Here is an 18,835-nt window from a genome sequence, read left to right on the forward strand (position 1 = left end):
ACTTCTTTCAATCTACTAATAATGATTCTTGCCTTAATTTTTTTTGACTTTCCATTGGCTAATTTATCAAAACTTATAGATTAACACAGTAAAGTTGTTAACATCTAGACCAATAACATTATTTCTGAATAGAATACTATACATATGTCTAAATTAAACTTTTTTAAAGTTTGCAAGGTTTGTTTTCAATACTAAGCATAATTTTCAAAGCCAGGTCATCTAGGTACATACATTCCTCTTCATTTGTATTGAAGAGGAAGCAAATCTAAGTACCAACATTCACTGAATACCTGAAAAATAAAAAGACTGATAATTTTGATACTCATGAAATCCAAGCTTTTAAAAGGGGATATTATAGAAAAGTTGAGTCAAAAATATTTAGCCTTCTACTTGAATAACATTTAATATATTGATACTATGATTTATGCTGAAACTTGACCAGCGGATGATGATGTGTTGCAGAAAACAAACTTCTCTGAAGTGAAACTAAACCTAACCTTAAAGGTAGTTCAAGACTGGATTTATCTCCTGTCATATAGATAATCAAAGCAAACAGATAAACCAAAACCATGATGCATTAAGTTAATAAATTAGAAATGAGTTTAAATGCATACTATGTAGATACCCATTTCTGTCATCACCAAAGTAATGATACAAAACGTAGTAAAATGTCCTCTATGTTTCTCCTTAAGATCTCAGTTTTCAGGGCCTCTCATGCACACAGACCCTTCCGAGATCCCGGGGGAATAGGGAGGCTAGCAGTGGATATGTTTTTTTTAGTATAATTTGTAAAAATAAAATATTTTAACCATAATTAGTGAGATAACTCTGTCCTTTCCACCTAACTTTGTATTCCTATTGCTTTTGTGATTTTTTTTTCCTTCAAAAGGGCCCTCAGAATTGCATAAGTGTCAGGAAACTCAATGCCTGGAACTGCTCCTATATGCTTTCCCTCTGCCTAGATCTCTCTCCCCTTCATCCCTACTTGTTAGAATCCTACCTAACATTCAAAGCCTATTCCACATACCTCTTCTTCTATGCCGGTGTTCTGATTTGTTTATAGGACTTTGAGCCTATTTATTTTCAGTGTTAGTCTTAATTTATGGCTTGTGTATGGTTCTTCTTGCTTTTCACCACCCACATAGTCTAGTAACGATTGGCTCCAGCCTAATAGACTCTTGGAGACTCACTCCCAAGCCTCATGACTTCCTAGTTGTGTGACACCAGGCAAGTCACTCATTCTCTTGCTCCCTCTGGGACTCAGTCCCTCACTATCAAATGGGCATCAGAATAATAGTATTCTCCTCATAGACTTGTTGTCAGGAGTAAATGAGATGATTAATATTAAGTGCTTATTAGGAAGCTTGGACAATAGTAAAAACTCATGAGTTAGTTCTTACAATTATGATTATTTAAGTAAAAATTTTAGGTTTCCATAGCATCCCATAAAATACTGTGAAAATAAATATGTACTGACATGAATTATTCATAACAGATTTGATTATTTCAGGCTATAGGATCATTTTGAAATACAAAATGAGAAAAGACAAAAAATGTTTCTTTGTAAAACTACTTTATGACATTTAGGATTAGAGGATTAAGTAATCAACAATCAAAAATCCTTTGATGTAATATTTATTCTAAGTGCTTAATGTAAAATAATATTAGTTTTAGCAATTACTAAAGAGTTGGCATTTGTGTACTTCCCACATAATAAACAGACTCTAAAAAAACACATTTGGTGGTTTGAACTATGGCATTTTCATTTGAAAAATAAAATATGTTAGCACAGAAACATTTTCATTTCTCTGTGATTGACTTATTTTAAAAATATTTTTGAAGGTATTCTATAAAAATACTCCTTTTTTTGTTAATCCATGTTTTTGATTCCAAAATAGTTTAAATAAGACATATATTTGAAGTCACAGGACACAATAATGAATGATTGTGATATGTGCAAAGTATTTGAATAATGAAAGCTAATTCTAGTCTATTAAGGACAAAAAAAGATGCAACACTTTCTATGTCAAATGTTTTCTCAAGTTTACTCTGTATTTGGATCTATGGACACCACTGCAGTTTATAGCCTCTTTGACTGTTTGGAGTGCCAAGGTAAAGAAATCAGGCCTCCTGCTATACTGGGGACCTTGTGAAAAATGTAATGGTATAGGAGAAAGAAAATGGCCAAAAGACACCTAAGGACAGGAGGCAAGCTTAGCTATTTGGCTGCCATGCAATGGGCAATTTCCTTACCCTTGAGCCTTTTCCTCAAATATAAAATGGAAATCATTATACTAACTTCAAAGGTAGATGTACATAAAGCACCTAGATCAATTTCTGGAGTATAGTCTGTGACTTTACCATATAAATAAATGAAGGAAAGAATTTGTTTCTAGAAATCCAACTCTAAGTATCACAAAATCCCCTTCTTGTTCTTTTTTTCCTGAGCATTTAGTTTAAAGTTAGAACTGCATTTATTCTTTTCTAACTTTAATTGCTACTTGCCCTGTTTGCGTGAAGAATTGGCTATTTCAACAGTCGTGCTAACTAGTGAATGAGTATTGTCTTCACAGGAATTACAAGATAAATACATTGAAAAAATGTGCTTGAGAGAAAAGAGATATGGAAACACATGATAAATAACTAGGGAAATGTCTCAGGATGAATGATGAAGAAGAACATTTTAGGTTTTTCTGTTAAACAAATAAAAAAATGTGGTCAGTGGAACAAGTATAAATCTCCTGGAAGAAGAAATTTATCTGAGACAACCCAAAATTTTATCTAAAACGTATGCTTAATATAGGGGATAACAAAAACATTCTGAGACACAGATGGGGAGGACTTAATTTGAAATGAACAGCAACCACTGTCCCTGAGGGGCAAATGTCCCCAAACTATTTATGCTCATGTAAATAGAGACTTTACAGTATTTAGGAGTCAATGATATTTCTTTTTTTTTAAATTTTTATTGGCGTATAATTGATTTACAATGTTGTGTTAGTTTCAGGTGTACAGCAAAATGAATCAGTTATACATATACATAAAGCCACTCTTTTTTAGATTATTTCCCATATAAGCCATTACAGAGTATTGAGTTGAGTTCCCTGTGCTATACAATAGGTCGTTATTAGTTATCTGTTTCATATATAGTAGTATGTATATGTCAATCCCAGTCTCCCAATTTCTGTTAATTGTTTATAATGTAGATACCAAAGTCATTTAATTCTGTTTTAATTTAAAACAGTATCAAATATAAAATATATTAAATACTAAAAATTATTTGAAAAGAAGGTATTTTTGAATTAGCTTCATTTCTCCTTGATGAATACAAAAAGGAAAAAAAGTGATTTTATATATTTTACAAAGGATAATAGGAATTTTAGAGTTCAATATATAAAAAATATTTTCTACAAAAAATTGGTTTCAATTAACAGAAACCTATAATTAGAAAATTTACCTTCCTTAAATCTTAGAAGCTCACAATAATGCACTTTAGTCTTTTTGACCTATGTATAATATCTAGATTTATGACAATACCTATATGTAATATCTAAATAGATTTATGACAGTGTCAGCAGTCAACTAAAAGACAAGATGTTTAAAATTTTATTTTAAACTTTTCTTAAATTTGTTACATATAGACTACAGAAGTAGCAGACCATGCATTTAAGTATGTAATACCTTCACACTGATTAATCTAAAATGTACCATAAAATAGCTTTTGTACTTTGTTTCTTTGAAATACCATTTGAAAAATGTTCAGGCTAATTTATTTTTATCAAATGTCAAATATCAGGATATTATTAATGATTTTTGAGCTTAAGAGAAAAGCTACTTTCCTTTGTCTGTAGCTCAATGGTATCAACATAGAAATACTACTTTATAAACTATCCTCAGAGTACTTCGGGCAGGATTAAATGTTTAGTGACTAGAAGTTAAACTCTTTTTTTATTAGACCAGGTCTTAGATGCTGTTCAATCCCAGAGGTGGATCTTCATCATTGCATAAAACTTTGTAAGCCTGAAAAAAATGACAGTTCAAGACTGTCGTCTAGAGGCACATGAAGCAGTTTGTCTTGATCGTTTAAAAGGAATAGACAGTTGATGCTTTATTAATGATTTAACTAGATCCCATCCACTGATTTGCTCTGTATAACTAATAAGGATCCATATAATTTATCAAGTGCCACAAGGTAAAACTTATACTAGGGCTTTTCATCTATCATCTCACAAAGATCATACTTAACCTATGGATAAGTGTGTACTACAAAATAAATATTTGGTAGGGGGAAGGTTTCTCTTCTCAGTTGTTTTGGAGTATTATGTTGATCAGAGACTATAGTGCTGAGGCTCTGGTATTTTTAATTTATTTACATTTTTATTGAAGTATAGTTGATTTACAATATTTTGTTAGTTTCAGGTGTACAGCATACTGATTCAGTATTTTTGTAGATTATATTCCATTTGTAGGTAATTACAAGATGATGGGTATAGTTCCCTGTGCTATACAGTAAATCCCTGTTGGATATCTATTTTATATATAGTAGTTTGTATCTGTTAATCCCACACCCCTCATTTGTCCCTCCCTTCTTCCCTCTCCTGTTTGGTAACCACGTTTGTTTTCTGTATCCGTGAGTCTGTTTCTGCTTTGTATATACATTCATTTGTATTATTTTTTAGATCCCACATATAAGTGATGTAATTTTATTTTATAGAGTTAGTCCACACAACACTTCTGCATGGGCAGAGATGAAATTCCAAAGTTAGGAAATGAACTAAAGATAATATAAAAGTTCATTTGGAACTTGTGCTAGGTATCCTTCCTCATCTTTAGCTCCCAAAGGGGTGGAACACCTCAGACTGAAAAATCTTATTAACCAAACTCCTAACCTTACTAACCAAGAATTTCTTAAGGCATTCATGAATGCTTGAATGTCAGTGATTATAGTTCATAAATCTTTTACCCTGTGTGTATGGTTAAAAAATGTTATATGGAGTCAAATTCTTATACTAAAACTGTACTTAATAACTATACAACCTTGAGTAAATTACTTAACCTTCCTGTCTCATATTTCTTACCTGTAAAATGTGAATAAGAATAGTACTACCTATAGGCTTGTCTGGAGGATTTAAGTGACTTAATAAACACCAATATTCTTGGAACAATGCCTCGAAAAAGGTAACAATAACTGTTAATTATCGTGATTGTTATTGTTTTGTTGTTTTCTCATATACAGGTTGATCCTATACCAGGCCAAGACAATTCAGTCAACTTGAAGGGGGAAATGTTAGTCAAATAATGATTTGGTGCCGGAACTCATTTTACTTTCTGTTTGGCTGTTTAATCATTTTGTTAAAGAATGACAAATAGCATAATCTCTATTCTCAAAATGTCCTCAGCCTTCTGATCTTCACAGAGTCACAGAAAGTAGGATTTGAATGGCTTTCATCTAGTTTGTCTTAGTAATAGACCCACAGTCCATCAAGAAACAAATGTCATTCTATGGCCCTAGTTAAACAGAATTCATGATTGTTTTTTCCCCTAGGACTGCATTGCAACTGCAGATGAGAATGGCATCATGCCAGTGGGCCCTGCCAGCTGGCTTTCCACTGCATTCTGGGTTTTGGAGAACAGGAGCACAGATAGTTTTGATTCTGCAGGCCAATTCGAGCACAATTTACAATAAGGAAGAAAATATTTAACGGCAATTTCATATGCAGTGAAGTTATATCTTTAACATTGAAAAAATGCAGTTTTTAAATATATATCCTTTCCAAATGGATACTAGCAAATTATCAGCTAAAAAAACTGGGTATCTATAACAGAGCATGTTTTCCAATAGTGAACTGCAGATTCAGTAATGATACAAAATGATATAGTTGTTGATATTGAAATGTTTCATTCATTCCTTTCATTCATCTCCTCAGTACGTAGTGCCTACTGTGTGCCCAGCACTTAACATGAGACGCATTCACTTCATTGTTGCTGGTTTTGAGTTGGCAAATTCTGATGTGATATTGTTTCTTATACTGGACTAGTTCTAGATAATAATGCTCACTAAATATCTCCATGTTCATATAAAATATAAGATTACATTTCTCATTTAACTCAATATTTAAGGCTATCAATGAATTCCTCATGAGTGTCTCTAGTGTAGGACTTTGCTTTATCCTTCAGTGTATTCCTGGAGCTAGAACAGTGTCTGGCACAAGTTAAAATATACAATGCAGTAAATAATTGAGTGAATAAATATGAAAATCTAAATAATCCCGAATGTCAGTTAGGGGAATTGAGGTAATGATGAAAAGCTACACACCCTGGGAAAAAATGTTTTAATTTCAAAATCTATGTGATATTCTCCAGATAATTTTTTTTCCGTTTATTATATATTAAACATATATTAATGTATTATTTGGTTAAAAAAAATGTGTTTCTATAAGTGTAGATGGATACAACCTACACCATTTTAAAGTTTTTAAAATATACTTGTGAAATATTAACATTTTTCCCCAAAAGAGATTTTTCTGTTTGAAATTTAATGTAGCTCTTAAAAATGTTCTATTCTCTCTATTTAATCTGCAAACTTAACATAATTGGATTTTTTTGAACCTGGTTTTTAAAACACTATGTGAAAACCTTCTCTCTAATATACTTAATTCAATATGCTTTATATTTTTTATTGATTTTTTTAATGAGGCTCAAATAATTTTATGCTTAGATTATTTTATAGGTAAAACAGAATATTCTTGCAATAGGAAGACCTTTTGAAGGAAGTCATTAATTTTGTTACATAATTGAATTTAGCTCCTAGTTTTTTATCTGATACCTTTAGAAACACAAATTAAGAAAATTATATGAATAGACAGGCTCCTTATCTAAATTAAAAATATCATTACCTTGTAATTGTAGTATGGTAAGACCAAACACAAATATGACAAAACAGCTTAATCTAATAATTGGTCATTGAAAATTGCTAATAGACCCTTTGGTGGTGATTAAGAGAGGCAGTAGATAAGAATAGCTGTATTTTGGTAGTTTTCTGGTAAAATGTTTTGATGGGGAAAAATAACCGAAAAGATGGTTATTTACTTATTTTATTCTTTCATTCAACAAATATTAATTTGGACATTTTGCCAGGCACCCTTCTATTACCACGGCTAGACTAGGGAACAAGCTAGACAACATTCTGTTCTCGTGAAACTTACGTTCAAGAGGACAGGAGATATATATGTGTTAGCATACGGTATTTGTTTTTCTCTTTCTGACTTACTTCACTCTGTAGGACAGACTCTAGGTCCATCCAGCTCACTACAAATAACTCAATTTCATTTCTTTTTATGGCTGAGTAATATTCCATTGTATATATGTGCCACATCTTCTTTATTCATTCATCTGTCGATGGACACTTAGGTTGCTTCCACGTCTTGGCTACTGTAAATAGTGCTGCAATGAACATTGTGGTACGTGACTCTTTGAATTATGGTTTTCTCAGGGTATATGCCCAGTAGTGGGATTGCTGGGTCGTATGGTAGTTCTCTTTTTAGTTTTTTAAGGAACCTCCATACTCTTCTCCATAGTGGCTGTATCAATTTACATTCCCACCAACAGTGCAAGCAGGTTCCCTTTTCTCCACACCTTCTCCAGCATTTATTGTTTGTAGATTTTTTGATGATGGCCATTCTGACTGGTGTGAGGGTGGGAGGGAGATGCAAGAGGGAGGAGATATGGGAATATATGTATACGTATAGCTGATTCACTTTGTTATAAAGCAGAAACTAACACACCATTGTAAAGCAATTATACCCCAATAAAGATGTTTTAAAAAAAAAAAGAGGACAGGACAGATATTAATAAGTACATAAGTAAATACATATGGTGAAATCTGGTAGCTTTAAGTGCAAAAGAAGATAAAACAGGCTAGAGAGTGACTGCGGAGAGATGCAGCTAGTTTTGAATGAATAGTCAAGAAAGTCTCATTTGAACTGAGAGGAGGAGATGCCAGCCATGTGTCAGATGCTCTAGGCAGAGGAGCTAAAGGCCCTAAGGGAGTGTTTGAGAGATGGAAAGAAGGCACATTTGACAGGAGCATGTAGAACTAGGGAAAGGAGGAGAGAGGATGCTAGATATCTCTAAGTAACACCCTGTGGAAACTATGAAAAGAGTTGGGCTGCACTCCAAGTGCAGTGGAGTATTGTAAACAGCATAGTGTCAGGCTCTTCTTTATAATTTTAGAAGAAAAAACTTATGTGAAAGAATATTTGTTCTATACTTTTTAAAGTCACATACATTTGGATCCCTGTTGGCAATGCAGTCTTATTTCTTAATTTAAATACTCAACGCTGTCAAAATGCACATAATTTTTAATTTAATGTGGTTTGTCAGAACACTAGAAGGCAATTAAAATCATTTGACATACTATTTTCCTTTTTGTCCATTTTCACAAATGCATTTTAAGTTCTTTTATAATATTTCAATTAAACACTATCTAATCCATTTATTTAACTATATCCTTCCTACGTAGAAACGTCACACATTATTTTCAGAGGTATATGCATAAGTATGTCTATCTGGCTGACATGATATTAATTCATTGCTTCTCTAGGAAGGATAGTCATGAACAGTGTTTTTCTATTCAACCATTTAACCATCAACATTTTTCATCATGATAAAATTTATGTATTTTCCAGCAACAGAAACTTTGAATTGAATTTGGACCTCTTAAAAGAATTTTTACCCAAAGGCGATAATCTTCTTCCTTGATTGATAAAGATTAGAACTGGTTACTGAGTTTTTGAGATTTTATTTTGGTATAGCATTTTTCCTTTTCTTTATTTTCCAGACATGAATAACTGCCAAGCAAACACTGCATTTAAACCCCTGAGAAGTTCAAAAGGGTTTGGAGACAGCAAAGGGAGTTCTTTTATATTTCATTATCCTCTATAATTAACATTTCTGCCTCAGCATTAATAGAACTAAGCTTTTGTCTCCTTTTGATTTTCATTTTAGTGGTTGAGGCCATTATTATTTGTGCAAAAGGACAAGCTAGCTGTTAAAAGCAGCCCAAGTGCAAATTGGAGGGTAATTGAAGGAGATAATTTGCTGTTGTGAAAATATGTCCAAATATTTGTTCATGTCATTGTCAACAAAATGGTGATCATCAGACCAAGCTAATTCGCTTTCCCAGGCACCAACTGGTTGTTGTTGAGTGTTTGGCCTTCACAACACTCATGTGATCACATCCCATCATATGTGCTTGAGACAGTGTCTTTAAAACAGAAGAAATGTGGGTGCTGCTTCTTTACCTCTTCATCTTAAGAATTATTTTATATTTTAGCTGTATGCTATAACCAATCTTTAACTTTGATCATATAAGGATACTTAATCTTAACATTATGTATGTAACTATGCCCATTGATTCTTGGAAAAAGAAAATTCATTTCCTTACATAGATTTTTAAGGACCCAATTGAAGATAAGCTCAACATATAACAGTAGTCAAACCATAAAGAGTACTTTAGGGATATCTCTGTAACTTCTAAATACATCAGGCAAATAGTTCATAAGACTATATACAGGGTGTTATTTATCTATAAACTATGAAGAAAAATGACATAGGTAATACAAATTGGTAGACAAACTGAAATTATGAAAGTAAAAAAAATTTATTAGTTATAATAGCTGTCACTTACTGAATATTAGCAGTACCATTAATGAATATTGCTATTTATTTTTTCCCCAGGAATTTTCTGTTTTTCTAAAAGGTAGAAGATCATGAGTTAGTTAACAACCAAATAAACATCTTGAGTAGATATCAAATAAAGCTATATGAGAAATTTAAATTTATTTTTCATCCATGTAGGCACATACACATTAACCTAATTGATACTTGATTATTTCACTGGTAGTTATTTGTTTTTGCTTCATCTTGACCCTTCGGAGAAATAATATTCTGTCCTCTGATGGTCATGGAATTTGTAGCCTGCTCTGAAAGACTCATCACAACATGTTATTGACAATCTGAAGTGTCAAAAAAACATTGGATGTATCCAGTATACAGCATTTGGTGTTTCCAGTTTTCTGAAAATAATTGGTGGGACTGTACAATAAAGCAGGGACCTTGAAATTCAGATCTTACTATTTAAACCCTAGTAATATATGTTGCTAGGAGCTGAATTGGGGTTAAAATATTGTCAGCTGAATTTAGCCACAGTTGTACAGAATCAATTTTAAACTCAAAGAACAGATAATAGTAATTTATATTACACCTTGTATTAGTTCAAAGCTGGAAGTATAATATAAAGTTATTAAATCTCAAATCAATCGTTAAAGGTAAACATGGGTATATCTTTGGCATTTTATGTCAAAAAGGTAGGAAAGCGTCTCTAAATATTTAATATTTTATTTGTAATATTTGTGCTGCAGAATAAATAGGATATAGTGCTTTTTTTAATACTTTCTGCATTTGTTAAATTTTTTAATTGGTTAAAAGGATACACAAATATAACAATTTCAAAATGAAATTGTTATTTGGGATAACAAATATTTATGATAATGATATTTAGGATATTCTGAACTACAGGTATATTTTTACATGTAGTTGTAAATGATATTTAGGATATTCTGAACTACAGTCATTTTTACATGTAGATTATAGGTATATATTTATATAAACATATACATTTACAGTTCTCATAATCTTGTATGATAAATAGCCTATCATTTTATAGGTTGTTAACTTAATGAAATATATAATGTAAATAGTCATACATATATTTATATATAAAAATATCATGAATTTTTTAGAGTCTCCAAACCGTACAGTTCTTTGTATTCTTTAAGCCGGGAGGCAATATAGATACCAATTTATCTTTATTCCTGTTAAAGAATCACAAAATATACCCTCTGAATCTATATGATACAAAACTTGATCTATCTGATTAATGGAACCACAAACTAGTGTATTCAGAAAAAACAATAAATTAAATAATTATGCATCATAAGAGTATCAGAATCCCAATTAACTAAAATTGTTATAAATCGAATTTATCAATCTTTATTTTTTATGTTACAATTTGAAAAAGCAAACTGGAAATACTAGTGTGTATTACATTTTAATTTATCTTCTCTTAGAGAAATTTGCCATTAAGTATTATAAAATATCAAATCAGTCATTATCTGCAGGTGACTGAGCCCTTAAGATAATTGTGTATTAATTTTCGTGCGTGATTCATCCATTAGAAAGCTTATGCAAAGTTAGATGTATTGAAGACAGCCACCATTACCCCATAAAAAATCTAAAAATTAATTGCTCTCTAAGGATTTAATGTCCACCTATTCTGGGGAAGTCAATATATTGGATCTGTAGTAAATAGAATCAGTGAATCTAAATGTGGACATGCTGAATTTCTTTAATAGTATGCATTATTCTAAAGAACTGTAAGTGAAAGAAGGTAGTGTGTGCAATGCTATGATAAGGAACTACAACTACTCAATTTTAATTCTCATCTGAAAAGCATACAGAATTTCACAAATAGTTCGGGAGCGTTGGAAGAAAAGAGAGTTTTAGCTTAAATGGAACTGTATTTTAACTCTTTAGTTTTTATTTGTTTTAACTTTAAGTAAGGAAGATAATAAGAGTATTGCTGGCTCACTGAGCACTTTCCATGAGCAGGTGCTGAACTAAACTCACTACTGCTCAGAACATTTTATAAGACGGATATATATATATATGAGACAAATAAATACATGAGACAAAGCATGCAGAAGTAAAGTTGAACCAGTTTTCGAAATTAGGGTGATATTCATACATTGCAATTAATTAAATTTGTATATGTTAATCTAAAGAATATTTCCACCAGATTGGCTAAATGTTTTATAAATAATTTCTTATTGGACATTTGAAAATTATTTACATTCTTAAATTTGGAACAATTAATAAATCATGTTTTCATCTTTCTGTAAATCTCCTTGAATACTAATGAAATCTTGCAAAATGTAGTATGTATATTAAGTAATTTATTAAAGGGAGATTACAGGTTATTCAGATTTTTTTTACATTATTAAAATGGAAGAATCAGTGGAACAATTTTCATTTTTTCTTTCTCTACAAGAAAGAAAAACATGAGATAATGCAAATAGGTAGCAAACTAAGGTTAAAAATCATAGAAAAGATGGAAATTGTCTTATTTCTCTACACAGTGCATACCTTAAGTACCATAATAGAGGAAGCAATTGCTCTCTATTTTCAGTTTAAAAACAGACTAAATAAAGTGTTAATTATAGAAATAATAAGTAAAATAAATCTACTTTCAATATTTAAAGGTAAAACATAATGGAGATTTCAAAGAAATTTGTTATCACTAATTTATAGTGGTTTAGGTTCAGCATGACCTTGAATCTATTAGTTAGGCATTAAATTTCTTTTCTGTCCTATGAATTCTGGAACAACTTTAAGCCTTAGGGCAGGTAAAATATGAACAATAGTTTTCTCAAAGGTAGTTACTTTTTAAGTACCACAAATAGTTGTTTAGCTTCTCCTGGGAAACTAGAGCCATCATTCAGCGTCCCCTACTTCTGACTCTTCTTAATTTTAAAAAAATGTCAAATTTTAGCTGATAAAGATAAGAGTGTTGGATATTTTGATAGTTTCTTTTTTTTTTTTTTGACATTTAAAAAAAATTATTTTACTTGCCTTTATAATCAAGATTTTTGAATAATACCTTCTATCCAGAGTAATAAGCTAATGCATTTTAAGTCCAAAAATTTTGTATTGTCATCAATGATGAAATTTAGAGTATATATAAAAGTATTATTTTCACAGGTTTTTAAGTACTTTTAAAAAATATTTAAATGACAAGACAAAACACAAATTATACTAAATTTACATTAAAAGATACTTGGATAGCTTCGTAATACGGAACGTTGCACAGGCCACTTGTTCATACAAGGCGATACATTCTGTAACCATTCACATGGCCCCGGAAAACTGCTCTGTAGATCAGCTTTTAGCATCAAATTCTTTGGAAGTTTGCTTACCTGAAATTATAATTGTCAAAAAATAAATTAAATTATATCTGTGTTATTAAAATTTGTTAATGACAAAGATGCAAGAATATTCAATATGCTTGCTTAAAAATATGCTTTTTGAGACTTGCAAGATAAAGCTTGTATGTAAGTAATTTTTATTGTTGATATATGCCCGCTTCCACAGCAGCAGTATTATCTGGCAGGACCTAAATGAAATCTAAAGTTAACCTACCTGTTAAGTTAACTTTTACAAAGCTTACAATATGCTTTCACACAGAGGTTGTTTAATTCAAAAAGCAAAACCTGAGTTGCCATTGTATTGGAGTAGATGCTTTGCTATAGCAGAAGTGGCTTAAAAATATAAAGTAGGATTAGGAAGGGAAACTTCTCTGGATAGAAAATTGTTAATGGTGGGGTCCCTAAGTGAAACAGTTGTGCTCACAGAAAAATATCTGTTCTTTTAAAGTGGACCTAAAGTATTTTTTTAAGATAAAAGGCAACTTTTTTAGTGCAGAGAGTTTAGTTAGACTTATGGTACATGTAAATATTAATTCAGAACCTCCAAAGATTAGGGATCCATCCTGGAGACACAAAAGTTGGAAGGAGATATTATGAATATTTAGAAAATGATTAAGATTATGAAACATAAATAGAGATATTATTCACTCTCATCCCTATATTGAGATAAGACCATAAAAAATAATTTTGGATAATTGAAGAAATTATATTTGTATATAGTAATACATATTTAATATATATGTAAAATTATATTTTACACAAGTAAATAGTTAAGTTATGTAACAAAGAGACAGAAAGACTGAAAGTGTGCAATAGACCTCAAAGTTTTGTACTTAAAATGGTCTATCAAACTATCATCACCATGCTGTACATTATATCTCCAGAACTTATTTATCTTATAAGTGGAATTTGTACCTTTTGACCCCCTTCACCCATTTCGCCCACCTAACCACTCCCCCCCCCAACCCCTGCCACCTCTGGCAACTACCAATCTGTTCTCTGTATCCATGAGCTTGCTTTTGTTGTTGTTGTTTTATATTCCACATATAAGTGAGATCATATAGTATTTGTCTTTCTCTATCTGACCTATTTTACCTAAGTATAATGCCCTCAGGGTCCAACCATATTGTCACCAATGGCAAAATTTCCTTCTTTTATATGGCTGAATAATATTCCTCTTTGTGTGTGTGTGTGTATCACATTTTCTTTATCCGTTCATCCATTGATAGACACTTAGGTTGTTTCCATACCTCGGCTATTGTAAACAATGCTGCAATGAACATGGGAGTGCATACATCTCTTTGAGTTAGTGTCTTTGTTTTCTTTGGATAAATACCCATATGTGGAATTGCTGGATCATATGGTAGTTCTATTTTTAATATTTTGAGGGACCTCCATACTGTTTTCCAAAGTGACTACACCAATTTGTATTCCCACCAACAGTGCACAAGTGTTCCCTTTTCTCTTCTTCCTTGCTGACACATTATTTCTGGTCTTTTTGATAATATCCATTGTTACAGGTGTGAAGTGATATCTCATTGTGGTTTTGCTCTGCATTTCCCTGATTATTAGTGATGTTGAGCATGTTGTAATTGAAGCTCAACATCATTGAGCATTGATAGCCAATGTTGGCCATCTCTGTATGTCTTCCTTGGAAAAATGTCTAGTCAGACCCTCTGCCCACTTTTTAATTGGATTATTTTTTTGTTTTGCTATTGAGCTGGATGAGTTATTTATATATTTTGAATATTAGCCCCTTACAGATATATGATTTGTAAATATTTTCTCCCATTTGGTAGGTTGTGTTTTCACTTTGTTGGTTGTTTCCTCTGCTGTGGAGAAGCTTTTTAGTTTGATGTAGTCCCACTTGTTTGTTTTTGCTTTTGTTGCCTTTGCTTTTGGTGTCAAACCCAAAAAATCATTGCTAAAACCAGTGCCAAGGAGCTTGAAAATTGTTTTTCAAGTTTTCTAGGCTTCATATGTTATACTTAAGCATAAAATGCCTCAAGCCCTATACTTGTATTTTCTAAACAAACTGCAAATGTTATTGTCGGTTATTAATTACTGAAACCTTTTTAAAGAACGATTTGTGCATTAAAAATCTTCAAAGCGGGAACAATTTGGGAAAGGATAAACCACTCATTTTTATACCTCTGACCTTTTAATTTATATCTTCTACCATACATTAGCTTTGCTTTGCTTACTGTTTATTTTAATTTCAGTTTCAGTAAAATAAATAAGTACCTGAATGTAGGAATCCTGTTCTCTTTGAGGGAAATAACCTTGGAAAAGGAAAAATAGATTCTTTGACCTATTTAAATGATTTAAAAACTACAGCACATTACAGTGCTATTAAATGTTGTAAATAACATAAAACCTACTTAACTCTCTAATATGGAGAAAAATAGTTCTGATTTTATGAGATGTAGCATCAAGGAAGTTTGTTTTTTTTTCCAGAGAGGTTTGTCATATTTTGTAAACACTGATGAGTTTTTCCTTTACTGAGGTAAGATAGAAATATTCATAATTGAGGAGTACTCCTCCTTGTCATATATTTCAAGGAATCTGAAGAAATCAAAGCAGTATTTTTAGCGTACTCTCAATCAAGCCAGTGAATAAAGATATGAATTAAATAAAGAAATTTGTATATTTAGAATGTACAATTATAGAACATGTTTCTTTTAATAGAAGGAGGGGATGGATTCAGTTATGTTCAATAATATTAAGCAAGTCTTTAAACTCTAGAAAAAAATATTATATTAAGTGCTGATAACTGATTTTATTCTAGGCATTTATGTATATATCCCAAAGAAAAGGAAGGAGCTATCATGTAAAAATACATTTCCTCATGAAGAGTGGAAGGTCATTCAAAGATTCAGCCAATAGCTCTGGGTGCCTGCAAAGTGCCAGGCTGAGTGCTGAAGATATAGCAGTGAATAAAACAATAAAAATGTCTGTCCTCATGGAGTTTATATTCCAATGTGGAAGGCAGACAGATATACTAAAAAATAAAATATTGAGCATGTCAGATGGCAACAGTGCTATTGAGAAAGAAATAGGGGGAAGGGCCTACCTGCAGCAGGAGTGTGAGTCGTCCTGGGCCACCTACTCATACAGTAACTAAGAGGAATGACACAGAAGTGAAATTAGAGCAAACAGAATTAGTTCTGCCTGTCTTCACGCAGGGAGTGATTAGACTGGGAGTGTTCTGGAAGAGAGTCTCAGCAGGAGAAAGCAGTGTTCTGGGCTCCATCCTCTCTCTGCCAGAGCACACAGTATCCCTAGGTCATATTGATCATTCTGCCATTTCATTCCATCTCATCACTGAAATGTCGATTTGAGTGCCTGCTATGCCAGGAGTGTGTTGTATCTTGTGAACATAAAGATGATGAAGACCTCATAACTGCACATGAAAAGCTCAAATTCTGGCACTTCAATAATATTACTGGTATAACTCTTTGATGGAAATTATTTAGAGACTAGATTTTCATGTTTTGATTCATTAGAGTATGTATTTATGGTAAAGTGCTCTCAGAATGGGAATTTAACCTTTTCGTGTTTAGGTTCTGGGGTAGGGGCTTCATAAAATCAATAAAATATTCCCAGGAGTTAGATATTATGATTCTTATTTTAAGATGAGAAAAAAAAGAAAAGGTATCCAAGTTCATGTGGTAAGCAAGAAGCAGGAAAGACTATTGAATCCAGTCTTCATACTTTCTGTCAAAACATGATGTCTACAAAAGCCACCCCAAGAAAGAGATTCATTTGGTAGTTTGATATCATCATGATTGCATGTATAATATGGAAAAAAAATTATGTGAAGATGTGTTAAATCAAAAGATAATGCCATGTATATATATTCAGAACAGCATTTCTCTAATAAAGGACCAAGAGATGGAGCTCCTCCAAGCAAAGTGATCAAGTCTAGATGATGATGCTTACAGATTTACATCCTCAAAGCACTCCTCCTTTCCAGAAGTTCCATACTTATTAGAGCATTAACTACTAAATTCTCCTTTTATGTACTGATGGAAGTCTCAAAAGACGAGCTGTCTGAAGCCAAAATATAAAATGCCATGTGTAGTTAGGTCAAAAACTCTGATCTACCTCCCAGTTATTACTGTCATGAAGCTACTTTTTATTTTGTCAAACGAAATAAAAATGTGAGTTTGCCTATGGCTTACAACCAGAAAAGCCCCCAAAACCACGAGTTCTTGGGACTTAACAGAAGCAAAATGATCAAGGTGGTTGCTTACATAAAACGTTGATTTAATTCTCTGTCTGATGCTTTGAAAGGAAGGAATAATTTGAATTACCTCTCAGGTATAGAGGGGAGAAAGTCTTTTCTCCAACCATTTCCTGAAGTCTGACTCTGCAGTATTTGGAACTGCTCAGCCAGCAGCCACATCATTGCATAGAAAACATGCAAATTACATTTTATGCCCAAAAGGTGTAAAGAATTGAGTTTATTAGAAATAGAAATTTTTAGATCACACTAGTCTTATTTTTTTTTCTAGTTTCTTCATCTCCTGTTTACACAAAGACACATACCCTTTTGTATAAATCACTTTCTCTTTATATATTTATAAACTCACTGTGTCCCTGGCAAGTGACAGAAAGCCAAGAGTTTTCAGAAACTCAAGGAAAAGAATCTGTGAAAGATTCTCTGGATGGACCTTCACAGGCTAGCGGCTCAGTCTTGAGTAAATCACTTCACCCCGCTTAGCCTCAGTTTCCTCATATCCACAGTATCCAAAATTCTGTAAAAATTCTGTTTACTCATTAATATTCATGGAATTTATAATTTCCAAGCCCATGGGATCTTTCTTATTCCATTATTCTAGTCAAAATATTATATTTAAACGTGCAGAATTTGAAGATCAGTGAGATTTTTTTGAGTACCAGTTATATTGTTTCTAAATATAATGTTACCGTAAGGGCACGTGGTACAGCTTCAGAGATAACAGAAACTCAGACCACCATGTCTACCAGTTTTGATGATTACGTATCTTAACAATAGAAAGCTGAGCAGAACTCAACAGTTCATTTTTAGACCAGAATTTGTGTTAATCATTTTGGTCTACTGATAAGAATTTAAAGCCATGGTTTTTTTCCCCTAATCTCTAAAGCATAATCGTGCCATGTTCCAATCATGATTTGATGTTTCCAGTTTACCCTATTTTACTCCTTATTTCTGTAAATAAAATAGGCTTAAGAAAATGTTGGAACTATAATTGATAAAGAAGGACTCATGGACAGGTTGAGGGCAGAATCTACTATTTTGGCCTTTAGAAGAATCTCTGCGTATCTGGGTTGAATCTCTTACCTGGCATTTCTAGGAAATCAGTTTCGATACTTCACTTAGGAATGATCAGTTTCTAGTACTAGTTTCTAGTATTAAACATTTTCACAAAGAATTGATTTAAAATCAGGACACAATTTATTTATGTATAATTAATGCCATTTCAATCAACCAAAATGTTCATAATCTCTGCAGGACAAAGAAAACTTGGGAACTACATTTTATTACAGAGAAATGTTTATCTTACTTGACTAAATGTTCATTTATTCAAGTGGTGTTTATTGATTTCGTGCTCTGTGCTGGCCACTTGGGATACAAAGAGGAGCAAAAACAAGTACAGTCTTTGCCTTCATGAAAATTGCAGTCTAGAAAAGGAGAAAGAGTAATTACACCATGATCACAGAAAATGTTAAGTTACAACTCTGAAAAATGCTACAAGAGAAAGTAAGATATACAGTGTTCTGAGAGCTTATTGTAAGGACATTTTGCC

The sequence above is a fragment of the Eschrichtius robustus genome, chromosome 13 (genome assembly GCF_028021215.1).
Source record: "Eschrichtius robustus isolate mEscRob2 chromosome 13, mEscRob2.pri, whole genome shotgun sequence".
In the NCBI taxonomy this organism is placed as follows: Eukaryota; Metazoa; Chordata; class Mammalia; order Artiodactyla; family Eschrichtiidae; genus Eschrichtius; species Eschrichtius robustus.